The sequence below is a fragment of the Cyprinodon tularosa genome, unplaced genomic scaffold, assembly GCF_016077235.1.
Source record: "Cyprinodon tularosa strain WSP-4 unplaced genomic scaffold, ASM1607723v1 ctg177, whole genome shotgun sequence".
In the NCBI taxonomy this organism is placed as follows: domain Eukaryota; kingdom Metazoa; phylum Chordata; class Actinopteri; order Cyprinodontiformes; family Cyprinodontidae; genus Cyprinodon; species Cyprinodon tularosa.
In genome coordinates this window covers 867,303-882,576 of record NW_024038589.1, presented here as the reverse complement: position 1 = coordinate 882,576, position 15,274 = coordinate 867,303, and positions in this window count along the sequence as shown.

Here is a 15,274-nt window from a genome sequence, read left to right as displayed (position 1 = left end):
AAAAGTCACCTTTCACCTGTTCACTGTAGACAAGCCATGATCTGCTTATCTGTTCTCCATTTTGCATTTGCATGAAATGACATCTGCATGAATCATGACAGCAGACAAGATAGAGGAGAGCAGGAGGCGGGGTTACCAATCTACTTGCTCTGGAGAGCAGAGTTCGGTGCATTTGTATGTTGTTACCAAAGTCTCCAGTAGCAGAAAAAAGTCGCTTGATTTGGCGCTAGGTACTTTTTGAAATAAAAGTGCTAGAGGGGTCTGAAAAGTCGATAAACATAGCCAGAAAAAAGCGCTAAGTTGGCAACACTGCTCTTCCCATCATTTGTTTTCAAATGTTTTGTTGCTGTCTGTTTGGACCTTTCTGAACATGTGCAGCAAATGGACTGATCCAATATGGTGGACACTGAAGGCGGCTGGGGGCTGAGACACACATAATATTCTAAGCATTCTGATGGCATCTTAAGGAAAAGATTTTTATCAAAAACATAATTAATGTGCACAAATAAGTAATAGTTGTATTAACCATACATGTAAACAGAGTTTTGTGGGGCCCCCAGGAACTTGGGGCCCTAGGCAACTGCCTAGTATTGCCTAATGGTAAATCCCCCCTGATCCAGGCCAACTATTAATAGGGCACATGTAAAAAAAAAAAAATTGTTAACATATAAGACTCTTTTTGGGATACACATGGTTTTAGTTTCACTAATTCACTTAGGAGGCACTCACAGGAGGTGAGTCGAGTTATTTTTAAAGATGGAGAATCCACAGAGATTGGAGCTCTTGGACTTGGACAGAGTGCGTGGTGTGTCAATCTGTAAGAGCATTAGCAACAATTCTGTACCGTTTTCTCTAGCTTGTTATGTTACAGTGAATTTCTATCCTCATGTATTATATTGCTTTAATGTGGGTCCGCTGCATGGATTAAAAGATCTGGGCAGAGTTGATCTAAATTGCAAATGCATTTAGTTAATTTAGATGCTATCAGCAACAATTTTAGACTCTAGACTTTTGCCCCCAAAAATTTTAAGCTGTAAGTGGAACATTGGATTTTCAAAATATTAAGAACAAATAATTTTTAGATTTTTAATTGTAAAAAAACAACAAGATCAATAACCTCTCCTTTTTTTTTTTCTCTAAAAACGTGCACTCCTTGGACTACTGAACATGATGGAGTTTAAGGATGTATGAGCTTGCATCACTGTAAGGAAGAGGACTGGGGCCACTGAAAAAATAAAAAAAGTAAACTGATTTTTTAAATATTATTTTAGTATTTTTAGTATTTTTTTATTTTAGTTTAATATGCGAAAAAAGTCAGAATTTTTACTTTAACTTCCGAATTCTGACATTTTTTCTCAGAATTCTTACTTTAATCTCAGAATTCTGACTGAATTATACTGAAATAAAATTTAAAAATCAGTTAACCTTTTTCTTTTTTTCCAGTGGCCATAATCCTCTTTCATATCACTGTGATGACATTTAGTAAAAAAAAAAATAAAAAAAAACGGTATGTAAATCAGCATTTTTGTTTTCATGCCACAGTTCCTACCTTTGTATCAAGGGCCATGTATAAAAGTTCATCAGTGACACTTTTTTTTTTTTTACTTTAAACTGAACCTTATTTCAGACAAATTATGATAAATTAACAAGGACAATTTCGAACCTGAGCTGTAAAATCAATTCCAAATATTTGAATGAATGAAGGTGTTGTTAATGATGAACAGGGACAGAACTGATGCTGCCTGTGAGGGGCCCAGTGGGTGGCCAGTGGAGCATTAAGTGTCATGTTCAAACTACAGGTTAACCACCCAACACCTCAGGAAATTTAACCTGCCAATCATCCCAGCAAACAGAAACAACTCATTTCCTGTTGCTACTCTAAAGTATGTCTAAGTGCACCAACATGACCCCAGTATTTTTATTGTCACTATATTTACAGGACCCTCTACTGATAACAGCTCATAAGGTCAATAATAAATATACTATAATTTGAAAGAGTAAGTTATTTTTCTTCAATTTATAAACCATTTTTTCTTGGGCCCGGTGACACCTTGCTGATTTAGCCAGTGTATGCCCAGAATCTCCTAAAATGCCGGCATATGCTGAACTTTCTATGTATTTTTTTATTTATTTTGGGCATATATATATGGCGTATTCATAACAATTCCAGAACTTATGGCCATCTACAACCTAACTTACGTATGCATAACGCATGGAAGTGTAATGCCCGTGCAAAGATGCACAAGCATCATTTCATTGGCATTACAAAGCATCAATTAAAGCTTCTCCCCTCAGGTGCATTGCTGCTCCTGAGGGAGACAGCGATGCAACCGTCCTGCATAAAAAATGTCTTTGATTGCGGTATTAACCTAGCTGCTGTTTACCGCCCACCAACCCAAAAAAAGAACAAATAAAAAGAAAATGTAAGAAAGAAGGTTTGCAGTTGCAACAGATTCTGTGTTATGTCTGTTGGAAAGTTTATTGGTGGTGGCCATGAACGCAGGGAGGATCCATCACATTCACCTTTACGCTCACCCTATGATGGGGATAAAGTCTGTAGCAGAACTGACGGTTTCTTCCTGTGAACCCCTTTTATACCAATACGCCATTATATAGTAGCTGTAAGGTGGGAAACACATTCAGCTGTCTTCTGCAACACATCAAATATGTTGACATGCGTTGGAGGAGTTGTATATAAGTCATGCACAAGTTACTCATAGGTTAAGCTAGAGGCCACCACTTATGTATGTAACATATGTCACAATTAAATAATTTACCTGTGACTAATGCTCCACGTATGAGCATATCTATGGCATACTCAACGTACTCGCTGTATGTCGACGTGTGCCAGCGTGTATCAGCGTACTTCAGCATGCTCATCACTCATACAAATCGTACCCATAACTTATGCAACATCTGCCAGCAGTTTTACCAGATTTCTCGCACATCAGGCATACGCTGGTCTAAATAAACAAGATCTGACAGGGGCTTTATGAACAGTCTTGTCTATTTCCTTACAAAAAAGGGTTGGATGAAAGTAGCTATATATATATTTTTTAACACAATTTTGTTTTCCATTCTTAGTCCTTGTTTTAAACAGAAGGATTATTGGCAGCGTACCACCGCTAACCTTTGTGTGAAGAATCATTGGTTCAATCCAAGTAACTCAAATTGGTAAGAACACAAGCAACGGCAGAACTGCGTCCACATTCACCATAATAAGTGCTATCTGAATAGTGCTGGAAGTTATGAAGGAGCTAGGACCAAGAACCAGTATGCTTCCTAGCGTCGGCTAAGTTAACATAGGGAACTCCTGATGTACCAAGCATCTGCTGCAGGTAGGAACTATCTGCCCATGATCCTTTGACCGAACATACAGGCACAGTTTAACAAAACTGCATCATTCGTTCACATGTACTCTGCAAAAAAACTTCTTAGCTTTGTTTTCTCTTCTAGAAAAAAAAAATATATATATATATAATTTATGGCATTAAAAATTTATTAAAAAGCTTTGTTTTTCAATTAAAACTACTTCTTGGTAATACATCATTATGATACTAATAATTTACTACTTTTTATAATAGAAATAAAGGGACAAAAACAGATTTTTACCAACTAATATATTTATGAATGCCTTTTTCCACACTGCAGACCAGATCAAAATTAATAATTACTACTAATAATAACTACTAATAATTAAACTAATTACTAATAATTAAAGTAATAATTTACAAGATTTATATCTTTTTACCTGCAATGTAAGCATTTAGCTTTTCCTTGGCATTGACTTTATTTCCTTGTTCCTTTATTTATTTATTTATTTATTTTTTTTTAGATGTTATCATACTGCAAAAAAAACTACAGGGTGTTTATCCGGCCTCAACCACTTTTTTCTAGGCAGAACAATACAAGACCAAACCCAAGACCGAAGCAACGCATTCTTAGAGCTAAGCCAGGGAATAAAAATGTCCTGAGGCCAAAACTACTCTTGAGCCCTCCATCTCTTACATGCAGTGAGCGTCAGGTGTTGAAATCCATTGATTTTCAATCATTTTCAACCCTTCTAGGTGGAAAGTTTTTCAGGAAAAAAATTACCCTAACACAAAAATCACCCTGACTGGTGGCCTGACCTTCTTTCTTAACCTTCATGTTTCTACCAAATATTGTGCAACTGCTACAAAAGTATGAGACAAGTTTGTTTGGCTGGTCATTTTGGATCGCTGCAAATGTGAAAAAAGAAAAAACAACAAAAAAAACCTCACAGGTGTCAATGAAGGATTGAGAGGCTTAAACTTCAGTTCGTCCTCTTTAAACCCACGTCTGCCAAATGCTTGAAGAATCCTATTTCCTGGTTTAATCCATTGTCCTTTCTTGTTTGTCAAACATGCAGGAGTTAAGATCCTAATTCGCAGGTCAAGTGGAACCACAACCACATCCAGTGGAGCAGGTATAAAAAGCCCCAAAATAGTTGCCAGTTTTTTTAAACCAATCATGCAAAAAGGAAATCAGTATCAGTGAGAAAGTAAATAATTAGAATTTCAATTTTAATTACTTGCAAGATTTTTTTTTTCATTATTTCTACCAACATTTACCTCCTGCTACACGATCCATGACCTTTAACATGATCCACTGCTAATGCCAGTTGGACCTGGTTGACATTATTACTAAGTTGAGCTGCCGCTATAAGACACAAAAATGGACACCTACTGTGCTTTCCTTAGAGTTAAGTCTTAAAGGAAAAAAATGAAGAAAAGTCAGGGTATATTTTCCCACCCTTGACTATGTGTTATTATAGAGATCTAACCTTACAGGGGAGGGCACACAAAGTTAACCCAATAGAGGTGTTGCTGATATGTTCTCCTCTGTAGCCTGACAAGCGTTAAAATCCTCTTAGAGTGGAGATTACAGCAGCAAATCCCAGCTCTGCCTGTATGTGCGTCTCCTTAAGACAGCTTTAGCCTTCTGTACAATTCCTGGGTCATTAGAAGTTACAAACTCTGCTGCTCCATTATAGAGATTTACTTCATGGCCTCACGTTATTACCTGGTAAAACACTTCCATAAAAAGGCCTTGGAATTACTTTCACATTAATATTGGATATTCATTGGACAGTGGTGTTTTCTTACCCATTTGGAGACAACACATTCTTTTGATAGCCTTTAAAGATGTTTGACCATTCTTTGGGAAAGAAATGGTATGAATAATTTTTAAACCTTGTGTTTTTTTGACACTTATCAGGCAGGTTTCCTCCGTTCTCAATGAGGCCAAGGTCTCTACCTGTTCAGAAACTTACTGTCAGCCTACTTTATCCTTTTCCAAGCCAGTTGTAATTATTTTTGTAGGCCTTGCTGGTTGTTTCTATATTTAAACAATCTATACGAGGGGTCTTCAACGTTTTCCAGGCCAAGGACTCCCAAACTGATGGCGTGATGGAGCAGGGACCCCCTAGTTATATATATTGTATGAAATAGTGTTATATCAAACTTGTCCTATATTCACTCTATTACAGATGGAGTAATGTTACGAAAGTAATTTCGCCCTGGGATTATTAAAGTATTTCTGATTCCTGGTTGATGGGACAGGTGTTGTGAATGAAACGGTGCCCAGCTTGAAAGAGCTCCTGTGTGTCGCTGAATGTGAGCATTGATGACTGAAAGACATCTTCTGCCTTCATTTATCTGTTTACTACAGCGTGTTGAATTCATGTTAATGTGGATTTAAAGACATTTCGATTAGTGGAAAAAATTGCAGGGGGAATAAAAAAAAGTCTAATCAACCAAACCTTCTCAATTCCCATGCAATGCCTCCGTTGACCGCCTTGGGGTTGCGGACCCCCTGTTGAAGATAGAATGCAAAATCAACTTTTTTATGCTTTTAACTCCTTCCTGCCTTGGAGAAACCAGTGGCCGTCTCTGTCGTATAAAGGAAAGGGTAAGACCAACCCTTTGAGGAAGCACCTACCTTGACCGTGCTGCGGCTGCACAGTAGACAAATGCCCACTTTCCGATCAGCAAGTGGTGATGAGGTAGCGCACCATCCTTCCTGCCCAAAGTTGAGACAGTTACTTTTTAAGCAGCTAATCTGCAGAGTGATACCAAAGGTTCTTTTTTTTTAGCCAATCTCTAAGCTGTGAAAATGTGTTTTTAGCCATAAGAGGCCTTGGATTGCCTTCCCAAGAAAAGCCTACTTTCATAATGTTATGAAAAGCAGCTTTGCCTTTCATATGGGTTGAAACCAAACAATGATGGTTCATGGAAAATACAAAGGAATTCATTCATTATATAAGTCTCTAAAGTTGACTTTCAAAGATGTTAAAAGCATAATATAGGACCTTCTATAGCAGATAAGAAACCCAAATTATGCCTGGGTCATGGTGATGTTGCCAAAAACATATGGTTCCTTGAAACCTGGTGAGAAATATGCACGCAAAATAGATTTTTTAATTTAGTGAAATTCTTTTTTTTTTAACTGCACTCTTTTTATACTGTAGAATGGTGCGAATACATGCTGAGTAGGAGAGTATGTAAACCTTTGAGTGCGCTGTTACCTCAAGCTAAGGTTGAGAACATCTCCTTCTGTGATCACAGAACGGCCTAATCTCCATACTCTTTACTTTGTTGTACTCTAACCTCGTGACACAAACACATTCAGTATAGATGAGATCATACTGGAGGAGAGCAGCACATTTGATGAGATCTAGTGAGCCAAGGGACACAGTGAGACCATAGGGAGACAGTCACATTTCTCTTCACAGCTTCAAGCACGTTTTTCTACTGGTAGATAGAGATCGACGGCGTAGAGTGAATAATCCAGCTCTTGAGTTTAGATCAAAACCGCCTGCAGGAAACATGTGTTTCTAGTTCACACAGTTCAGTGTCATAATAGCAAAGGCCCAGACGAAACCCTTTCACTGACTCCCTTTATGTGGTAGAATCCAGTGAAACCTAAGAACCTGTGTCTGATAGGGTGTGTGCAGACAGTTTATGTTAGGCTTGCAATCACACAGTATTGTGGATCATATATTTTACCGCAAAACATTTTGGCATTCACTATTTAGTCTTATTTTAATTGCCCCTGATTTGATTTATTTGAGCCATAATCTATTTAGGGAAGTAGGCGGAGTTAGTCAGCTTTGATCATTTGGTGGAGTAATAAAATACTTTTCTCCTCCCACAAAAAGCTGTTAATGACACTTAAACATTTCCTTACATCTTACTGGTCTAAACAGAGCTCTTCACTCTCAGAGTGCTGCCGTCCCTCAGTGCTTCTAAAAGTAATGTAAGAGGAATAGTGCCCAGCCACACTGCAGTAATGAGATTTCATGTAACAGGCCAACACAAATGTAGCATGGAGGGATAATTATACACATTTTTTTGTGTGTTGTTGTAAAAGCAACACATGCATTGGAATTCAGCCGCCGATCAGATATTTTGCTTAATCATCTTTTTTTAAAGCTGCAGTTCAGCCAGACTGATTCAGAGCATCTGTGAAGATAGTTTCCACATCTTGTGAATCTGAATCTGTGAATCTGTGGAATCTGACTGGTATATATTATAAAAAAATGACAGATATGATCTAATCCAGTCCAATGTCCTGCAGGTTTTAGAGGTTTCCCTACATTAGCTCAGCTGATTTCAATTGATAGCTGATTTACAGGCTATTGGTGAAATGCAATCATTAGAATCCGCTGCTTTGAAGCTGAGAATCATTGAAAACCTGTACAACATTGGCCGATTTTTGGACATTCCTGTAAACATTTCAGCTGTTCGGCTGTAAAATGAACAACAACGGAGTAAATTTTGTTCAATATTGTTGCAAGCACAGAACTGAAATAAAAAAAACAATCTATCCAGAAATAAAACTGAAAAAACTTTTTAAGCAAAAAGAACGTGTTCTCAGATTTTATAATTTCTTAACAATGCTTTTTAAACATTTTAAAGTTTTTTTTATTTATTTAATTTGTGTTTTTTACAGATTCTATTTTTTCACATTTTTATTTTTCATTTCGAGATTTAAAAATTCCCTTCCTTTCAAATAGAGTTTCACAAATCATCTTTTATTCACCTCTAGGGCATGCTTTCCTCTGGAATAAAGATGCATTTTTATTGGTCTGTTGAACGTTAGTAAAAGCAGTAATTTGGTAAAGAGTGATAGTATTTATTGGGCTTAAAATTAAAATAATGCAATTTGTAAAAAGCATTTGAAAAAAAGCAACTCGTGACTCTCAATCTAAAAAAAAAAAGAAGATAAAAAAAGTAAAAGTTGTAGCATATCAAACTGGTAAAAAAAATAAAATAAATAACACTTTTTTAAAAATAAATATCAAAAAATACAAGATAACATTTTGTATTTAAAAAATAAAATTAATAATAAGTTATTAAAGTTACCCTGAAAACGTCTTTTTTTTTATTACGGTAAGAAGAATTTTAAAGTTTCATTTCTGGATTGTTTTTTTCTTTCCATTTACATACTGTATTTTTTTTACTCCATAGCGGTAAAGAGAATGTTATCTGTAAAATCAAAACAAGTGAAGTTTGTTAAACTCAATATAATAAATATCTTACTAAAATGATTAAATAATAATAAGAAAAAGTATAAAAAGAAAAAGTATTTTACTCTAAAAACCTATTTGCTGATTATGAAGATTTTTCAAAGTTCAGTTTCTGGATTGCATTTTGTTTTTAATTTAAAAGCATGTCTTTGATTAATAAAACTAAATCTACTCAATGCATGAACCACTTATGTCACTTATATTTACACTCCAAATGTGAATCTTGGGAGAACCCTGCTTACCCGTTGCCTAGCAACTGTATTAAAGCTTGAGGATCCTTATGCTACCTGTTAAAGGTAGAGTTCAGAGACTGGCAGAATTAGTCTATAACAAAGTTTTATTTATGGTTTATATGGATTGGTATGTTGTTAGTGCAGGTTGCCTTTTGTTTATTTTATCAAATGTTAGAAAAACCCGCCTGGACTTGTTAGAATCAGATGTCAAAGTTATGATGTTGCTGCCATTGTGTCACTAGGCAACTCATCAAGCTCTTACCAGCATCTCCTTTTAGCCGACTATTTTTTTCATTCTTTTACCATTAAAGACATGATTACTGAGAATGTCTTGGAAACATTATATATTTGGCCAGTTTGGGTGAGAACAACAAAGCTCACAACAAGAAAACATGGTTAAAAAAATTCTTCTAAATACAGTACCAGCAAAAACATTGAGCCAAGACGTTCTCACGCAATACAAACGAAGGAGAATTGCTGTTCACACTTTCAACCAGTACTAGTAGACGGATGTGTTGTCGTTAGAGATTATAGACTGGATCCAAAACTTAGTGAACAAAGAAAGCTTTCATTCCAGAAACATCTAGAAATCCACATTAGAAGCCATAAATCTTTAAAAGAAAACACTCTGGTTCTAAAGAGCAGAGTGGAAGTCAGTTGTTTTATGTGTGAAATACTGCTTTGCCTTTTAGGAACTGTAAAGTAAAAAAACACACACACTTTATTACAGTTCTTGGCGCCCTGCAGTAACCTCTGAGGAATTTGATAAGAGCTGATTTATATCGTTGTCAATCACGTGCCTCAGCTGCATTACTCTTTTTTTCCTCCCAGACTATTTCTCTAGCTCTTCAGTCCTGAGTAACTTTTACTGCGGACATGAGACGTTTGATGAAGTTTTAAGAAGGAACTGCTACTATCAAAGACCCTCAGGAAAAACTTAAGCTACAGTAGCAGCATTTCATAATGGCCCTTCCCAGTCAAACGCCAGCTGAATGGCAGCCAAAATCCCCTCCAACTTCCAGCCACTGGAGTGACCCCCTCCTTCTCCTGGGTGTGCATATTTCTTTACTCCGACTCCACCCTTTCACTGAATTAAAGCAGACCAGCAGATGACGCTTCTCTTTAGATCTTAATGTCCACAAATCATGACACACAGAATATTTTAGTACAAGGATTGATGTTTAAAGTGGTAGGGAAGCGGCTGTTCCAACTGTTGTATTTACGAATTCTCCGCAGTGGTGCACGACTTTACAAGAGTGAATAAAGGGAATGTGATTGGTCGTTTATCAAGGCAGCGGGATTGTTTTGGCGGAAGATTCGCAAGCAAGTTTGATTGTGAACGGATTGTCGGAAGCATCTTGCTAACCAGATAGCAACTTAGTGCTAGTAGGTTCCCAATGGTAAATTACATTGGGACCAATAGGACTTAAATGGTGACTTAGAAACGACACTGTGAAGGAACGCTATGGACAGAGGAAACATGCAAGATGAGGAGAGTTTTGTGTCGGAGGTCATGGATGAGTCTCCGCTGTCATACATTTTCTTATCTAGAAGGGGAAAGTGGGGATGAAGATGTTGTGGAAGAGGACGCCAGGGCGGCAGAAGCTTGGTTTGGTGTAGAAGGCTTACAGCCGTACATATTTGAGCCCTTGCCTCGCAACGCTGCCAGTTCTGTTAGCTCTACGCCTGCTGAAGACACAGACGTCCATCACCATGAACACTGGGATGGAACTCAATGGGAAAGGAAAGGATTATTATTTCTTATTTTAACCGTTGCGTATATTAGCTGTGACATATTAATGAAGATGCTATGACTAAAAAAAATTGATTGACAGATGACCGTTGATATATGATTGGCCGAATTTAGGTGCACAAGTTGACGTATAACTGACTGGCCTGCATAAGATAACAAAAAAAACAACAACACAGATTTTAAGACTGGGCTTTTTTTTTTTAAATAGAAATTTTCCTAACTTTTGGGACAATATCGTTGGATAAAGAGTACATTTATATACATGTTTAAGCCAGAATGATTTGACATTTAAATATGACTTCCTACGACTTTGAAAAAGAAACATAGGGGACCAGCCAAGGGCCCTTCAAGGAAAGTGGGGAAATTTTGAATGGCTACTACTGTAAAACTAAAATAACATATTGTGGCTCATTAATATAAACTTTGATACAAAAGTAAATGTCTTATTCCAATACAGGTTTTCTATATTCCACCACAATCTGCAACAATTTCTAAGAGCATTTGCTGTGAACCTGTTGGTATTTTATTACACCCATACCTTTCACTGTGAATCGAAGGAGCTGAGGTAGTTGGAAAGTTGAGCACCTAAAAGCATTACGCACTCACTTTTGTCCAAACTACTTATTATAACATCATCCAATTTGAAAACCGTGTTAGCCTTTATAGAGCGGTGTAAAAAGATATTTTAACTTCTTTAACTTTTTATATCAGTTTATTATGAGATCTAATATAACAGACTAACAACAACTCAGACATAATTGTGAGCTGGAAGGTCAATAGGACAGGATTCTATTAGCATGACTCCCCTTTGGCCAGTTTCTAATTTTTTTGTATTACCTGTTATTCTTTAAGAAATGTCAAGATCAATCAGATCTGATGGGTGCATCTATCAGTGCATTTTTCTAATCTTTCTATTGGATTTTTATCTTCGTTTGGAGTATATTGATATATGTTAAGCTAGCAAGCTAGCATTTCGAAGCCTTTATCCTAGAATTGACTCATGCTATAAATGGTGTTTCCCCATACACCAAAGCAGACCTGAAAGCATACAAGACTAGATATTAACCAATTTTTTTGTTGCTGTGTCACAGGGACAAGATGCTATTCTATTTTGCTAGATACAGCACCAAGTTGAATACTTCAAATCAACAAAAACACTTAAGCCATAGCAGAAGTAAGTCCATGGTTGCAATAATAAGTGCTCTTCGAATACTGCTGGCAGTAAGAAGCTAGGAACAGGAAGCAGTATGCTTCCTATAGTCAATTCTTTTAGCATAGGGTCCTTCTATCATCCCTAGCCGCTAGGAGCTATACGGGTGCCCACAATCTTTTGCTTTACAGGACAGCCCACCTCACGGAGTTGAACAAAAATACACTATTTCTATCGTTTGTATCTCTGCTGCTTTTTTCTGTCTGCTTCTGTCTCCTTCAACCCCAGTCAGCAGATGGCCGCTCACACTGAGCCTGGTTCTGCTGGAGGTTTTTCCTCTCCACTCTCGCTACAAGCATGCTTGATGTGAGGGATTGCTGTCGAGTCAATGAGTGCATCAGCTGGTTGAAAACTTGAGATGACATACGTTGTGACACATGCAATCGTCCTCACCTTCATATGATTTGGATTTGACGATTAATGAACCTGTACTCTGCATTTGTATATTGCTTTTTATGTTTGTATATTTCTATTTTTTTTCAGAAGGCCCTGGTTCCAATTTGACCGGCGTCATTCATTTGTGTGTCCATGGTGTGATGACGTCCATAATTCGGTAAAGGCAAAGAAATCCAGAGATTCTTTCGTGCCCTGGTTAGTGTTCTTGCTGACCCTGTTAAAGGTTAAGAATAGGAGCTAGGAACAGAAGTTAGAGCTACAGTTTGAGCTATTCAGATCAAGCGTTGTATATATGTGTGCATTATGGAATAAAAACATTGGATTAATTACTGTGTAGCAAATATTAATGCAAAGATAGAAGATTAAATGCACAATTATAAGCAGTAAACTTCTCAGCACTCATTATACTCACCCATTGTAGAATATAAATCCTGAAAATATATTGCTGCCCCAAAAAACGACAAGTATAAAAGTTTTAATTGTAATAAATCCTTGGGAGAACTTGTGATCTAACTTCTGCATTTCACTCAGCCTTTTAATGTGTGATATGGACAACAGACCATGACAATATTTGAAAACAATTACATAAATTAATATATGTATATATTCTTGATTTTAAGGAAAAATTATGATGGGGTGGAGTTTCTGAAGAGCATCATACAAGTACAAAATCCTTACCCTGTACCAGTCTATTTCCCTGCTGGACCAAAAAGCATTTTCACAGCAGAATTAAGCCCCTCCATCTTATTTCACAGAGGGGTTATGTGTTTGGAATGACGTAAGATGATGATATTTTGTCAGACATGGCGGTTTTGTCCTGCCTGAGCAGCGAGCGGACTTTCATATGTTTTTAAGCTCCGCTGTGTGACGCTCTTTTATAAACAGTGGCTTTTTATGACCATATTTGTTTGCACCGCTGCAATATTCAGATTTTCTGCATCCCTTGGTTCTAAGGATGCCGGTTGTTCACAAATGATCTGAAGCAGCAGTCTGAGGTCTTCACAGCTTGAATGACAACTAGTTGTCATCTGAAGTTATTTGGTGGCACTGCATTTAAAAGAACTTTTGATCAAAAGAATATGGAGAAAATGAAATCTTGCCATTCTTTCCTTCCACTTCATAATCACTGTCTTCTTTTATATATATAACCATACAAATAAAACAGCGATGTTCCTGACAAAAGAGAAGAATGAATATGTTCTTGAAGAAACTGTAAACAGAATCACATTTATTATAAGGAAACTAGAGAAGTTGCTCATGGATTGGCCTCTGGATATTCGTCGATTGAGGACAGCAAAGACTCCCACTGGCTGAGATGTTGCTTGTGTTTGTCTATAATTTGGTCTTAAAAACATCCGGATGACCTGATTGTGCCTCAGGGTTATAATTTAATAAAAAGAATGCTTCACAAGCTTGTGATTATCATGAAATTACCAAAAAAGTCTTTTGGTCTGTGGACTTCAGCTGTGGCATTTAATCCTTACAATGTGAACAAGGTGACAATTGATTCCCTTACCCATAGCTCCAAAGGCAATGCGCCCCCCCCCCCCCCCCCCCCCTTTCTCCCCTAGTGCATATTTTTATGTTCTGTGCTGCAAGAACACTGTGTAATTTTGTGGTTTTAATATCTACACTTTATAACGGATCTGGAGGCTGAGAACATTACGACCCAGGATGATATTTTTATTCTCATTAATCTTTTTTTGTAAAAAGCCCCTTGTGTTTATGTTGGTCATGCCTGAATCAAGTATCCCAAATCCCCCCCCCCCCCAAAAAATACAATAAAAAATGATGGAAATCATTACTCAAACAACACAGTAACAGTAGAAAACATCTCGCTGTTTTATTATGGTGGATGCAGGTAGTCCTATGTGGTCCAGCATGGTGTCGTAAAAAGAGCTGGCTGCACGGCCTCTGTAATCATTACTAGGGTTGCCAACTGCCTGAAAAAAAAAAAGGCCCACCTCATGTGCGTGCCCGCTGACCTGATTCCCTTTACCCTCCTGGCGTGGTGATTTTTTTTTTTTTTAGCCCTCTTTTAGTGTGGAATAGTTTTTTTAACTATTTGACTCAAATCTGTATTGAATTAGATGCATATTTGCTGTGTGCTTTATATTATCGCTGACTTTTTCCACCTAGGTAATTGTTTTTTCCCATTCCTCTCTATATTTTCTCCCACTATCTTCTCTGTGAGCAACACTTGGCTCGACCAATGGGATGAGGGTATTCTGGATCATTACATATATGTTGTCAGCTCATTGGTCACAATGCAGGACAGGGCCCGGGAGCAAGTTTACCATAAGTTTTGTATCTAAGGTGCCCTTGTTCTTCATTTTCCATTGCATTTTTACTGAGGATTTTTTTACTCTCACAGTATTACGTGACAAAGTGGGTTCCTTTTCCACTAAATACGGAACAGTTACTATTTCTAAATACGGATCGATTCCGTTTTTCAAGGGACGGTTGGCAACCCTAGTCATTACTATATGGTGAATTCACTTATCTGTCAGTTTTGTACCTAAATTAATATCCTTTTGATTTTATTTGTTCCGACAATGACAATCTTTTAAAACTGGTGAACCAGTTTATGGACGTCAGCCACAAGTCATTCCTTACAGACCAATTTCATAACCCCCAAATAGGAGCCTACTCTAAGAATGTAATAATTAACAACGTTTTAAAGGGAGTCCTCACTATGGTAGACAAAAACTGCAGTTACTGTTGTAGGTGGAAAAAAATGGTAGAAATTGCTGGCCATACAGCTAACTTTAAATTAAACAAACTGAAAATGTTCTTAATTAAGAACATAAAACTATGGAAATTATATATTTTTTTACATTTCTTCTCAATAAAATAACTGTTTATACAAGAGGATGTTTGAGCAGCAACAAAAAATGGTAATTCCTTGTTTTTTTTTTGGTGGTTTGGAAAACATGCTAGCAGACACAAACCCAGCTATCACTTCATCTTTAGGCGACATAGCTCTGCAGAGTAAAAGGACAAACATTTAGACACAAATAACTACCAGAACATTTGGTCCCACAGAGATGAACATTTTGTTTGTTGGTTTTTAATTTCAACATACACTATATTGCCAAAAGTATTTGCTCACCCATCCAAATTATTGGAAT